General features: G+C 34.2%; 1 pseudogene; it reads right to left on the reverse strand.

Moving 5' to 3' along the window:
- Positions 1-655: 655 nt before the first annotated feature.
- LOC116115456 lies at positions 656-1,413 on the reverse strand (annotated as a pseudogene).
- Between the last annotated feature and the right edge of the window lie 2,161 nt (positions 1,414-3,574).

Below are 3,574 nucleotides of genomic sequence, written 5' to 3' on the forward strand. Positions count from 1 at the left end.
GACCGGAGATTCAAATGATTGTGACGGAGAGAATTTTTGATGCCAGAGTCAACTTTGGGTAGTAATGAAATATTAACTTTGGGTGGAAAAGTAGTATTTTGAAACTTTTGGGTGGAAAAGCGTAATTAAGGCAAACCTTGGGTGGGAAAAGTCGTATGCTCTCAATTCTCAAAAGAATGATTCCTTTGTTCCCTGTAATTTGCCTTCATAATATATTGTATGTATTGAATAAGGATAACCAATAACCATAACTATACTTTAATAATTAAATTAATAACAATGTCGAAGAATCAACTATATATATTGTGTGACACATTTAAATAATAACATGAAAGTTGACAATCAACAGATAAAATCATAAAATAATTACCATTAATTATTAAATTTTATAACAGTATAAAGACCAACTCCAGCCGTCTCCATAGTTGGACAATATGTAGAATAAGAGAAACAGGAGTCTTTGGTCTCCTTCTGAATCAGAAAGTATGATAGATGGAGATTGCTTGGTTATAAAAATTTAGTAAATTTAGCAACCTTTTTATTACAACAATTTAGCAAGAATTTTGCTGACATGAATTATTCAAATAATCAACTAATAAGTTGCTACTTCACAGCATTTTGAGTCTTTGACATATATTCTCTAGTTACAATCCATTCAGAACTTAGCCTGGAGATCTTTCACCACTTTTATGTCCAACTGGAAGGCTTTTGCAAGGAAATCAGGATTAATGGAAGGATTTGATCCAAATACTGCATTTGCAATGGTAATCACACTAGGGTTCTGGCTGCTAATTAAGCCAGCAATGGCAACTTCATTTGTTTTCCCGATATTAAGTTGGAAGTGAATGAGACCAATGGGAAACACAAAAACATCACCCTTGTTAAGAACTTTGCTGATAAGTGTGTTGTTCGGATTGGAAGTGACGAAACCAACCAGAAGAGTACCCTCCAGGACAACAAGAATCTCAGTGGCACGAGGGTGAGTATGAGGAGGGTTTTGCCCATAAGGAGCATAGTCAATACAGACTGCAGATATGCCAAGTGTGTTGAGTCCTGGAATTTGCTCCACATTTACAGCAGTGACATTTGAACCAACTAGGTTATTTGTGTTTCCAGGATTTTAACTGAAAAGAAGAAATCCTCAACTTTGGCGAGCTTGGGGTCCTTGTAGAACTTCCCATTCACAAACACTACATCAAATAATCAAATCAATAAGAATTAATGCCTAATTACATACAGGACAAGAGTTATTAGCTAGCTTAACTTAATATACAGAAAGAGAAGTGAGTAGATGCCATCGTTCTTTGGTTCATCGATGTCTACACAGAAGTCCTGAAGAGGGCTGGGGTCAAAAGCAGAGGTAAATGAGGAAGCCAAAGCTAAGATAACTAAAGCTTAAAGAAAACCTTTCATTTTGATTTAGGTTGAAAGTAATATTATGCTTGGTAAGAGGTGAGAAATGCTGCAAGACAAGCTACTCTATTTATAGAAGAAATCTTTTGAACTGGTCTTGATATATTTTACTGTTGGGAGAGTAAGTTCTTGGTTAACTAACTTTAGTGTATGGTTACCTATTTTAAGTGCAGCAGAAGTATTGCTAAGTTGATTAAGACATTTCCAATTTAACCACATTAAACACAAGTGCAGAAAATAAAGAACACAGTCATATACATGATTCTGCTAAAATCCCCTTTTAGCCTATATCCATGGGACCTTGTCCAGATCGAAGCAATCCATTAAGTTAAAAACACATTACAAGATAATGTTCAAAGTTGATCTAAGATACAATAAAAAGAACCCCCTGTTCAACTTTACACTTAGCATCACACTCTGAATCTCTAACGTGTAACAATTCCTTGGACCTTCTTCACGTCGGGAACACACCCAAGAACAGCTTGTGAACCACCACGCTTCAAGCACTGATGCCACGCACCAGCATCAGCAAAGGAACCACGTCCCAAGAGTCATCAAGACAATGAATGATATGGTGAGATTTTGGCACAAAATGAAAATAAAGTTATGAACCTTAAGAGAAAGAATACTCTAAGAAATTTCAGAGTATAATAATATAAAATATCAAAATGTTAGATTCAAAAATGCAAGATGAGATGATATATAATGTAGGGTTTCTTGCTTAACACATTAGTGTCATGTCAACCAACAAGGGGCTGATTCATGTTTGTCCAAATAAGGAAAATATTCTTTCTTTTGGTTTGGACCACAAAACAAATCGGGAAAAGAAAATTTATTCCCTAGGACTACTTAAGAATAATATGACACATGTAAAAAGGTCCTAAAAACTAAGAGACAAAGATAAACAATATCTTTTTCACTTTATCAGACATACAACTCATGCTGGGTTGGAAATATCTAAAGCAAGAGTGTAAACACAAAGTATTGTGCACACACACTTGAAACGAACCAAACCAAGACATAAGTTTGGCAACCAGTGTGCACGTAGAACTGATGTGCACACACACGACAAAGGAAACAAGTCAAATCATAAGACAACCAGTGTGTACACATAACTATTGTGTGCACACAACTCATAAATTTGATAAATATGAATATTCCACATTTATATTTTCCTATCCAAAGTAGATATGATAATAAAAAAATTGCCAGGTCTTCAATGGTGGTCTTTTTTTAATTTCTAAGCCACGAGTCATATTCTTTGTTGAAAGTCAAGCAGTTGATTGTGTTTATTTGATTGTTTTATTTCCTTGTTATGTATTAGCTAGTATATCTTGTTTTTTAGGAGTTTTTATTATTTTAGAAGTTTTTTATTTCTTAATTATTCTTTTCCTTTTACAAAAAGATTGAATTCCTAATTGTCAAATCTTATTTATTTTTATTTTTTTCCTTTAAGAGAGATTTCTTTGCGGAATTGTCTCACCATTGTAACCTATTTATTTCTGTCTTCTTTATTCAATAGAAAAGTAGATCACAGAAGAAATTGAGTTGGTGTTCTTTCATACTTTCATTATTTATTTTCTTCATGGTATCAGAGCGGGTTTAATCCTCTCTTTGTCTCTATCATCAAGTTTTTCCTAATTGTTATCTCTACATCAATAGATGGAGAAAGAAGGCTAAGGAAATCACATCTTTACCGAGGAGACATCACTTTCTAAAGCAAGTCCATTTAACAAAGAGCAAATGGAGACGCTTCAAAAATTATTGTCTCCTCTTCTGTTAGCTTAGTCACAAACCGGCTCATCTTCCAACCATGTCATTGGTTACGGAACATTGACTCACACATATAATTTTTTGAGCGCCTTTACTATGGGTAAGAAACGTAAAAAACCTTGGATTGTGGACTCAAGAACATCTGATCACATGACGGGAGAGGCAATGATGTTTAATACATATAGCCCATGTCCAAATAATTTAAAGGTCTGAATAGCGAATGGTTCACTATCAAAGCTTATCAGTACAGGTTCAATTGTGCTATCAAAGGACCTTCCTATCAACTCTATTCTTTTTGTTCCTAACTTGGAATGTAATCTGTTGTTAATTAGTAAACTCACTAAGAAAAAGAGGTGTGTTATTAATTTTTGTTTCACTCATTGTGAAT

This window comes from Pistacia vera, unplaced genomic scaffold, assembly GCF_008641045.1.
Source record: "Pistacia vera cultivar Batoury unplaced genomic scaffold, PisVer_v2 Contig740, whole genome shotgun sequence".
Classification (NCBI taxonomy): Eukaryota; Viridiplantae; Streptophyta; class Magnoliopsida; order Sapindales; family Anacardiaceae; genus Pistacia; species Pistacia vera.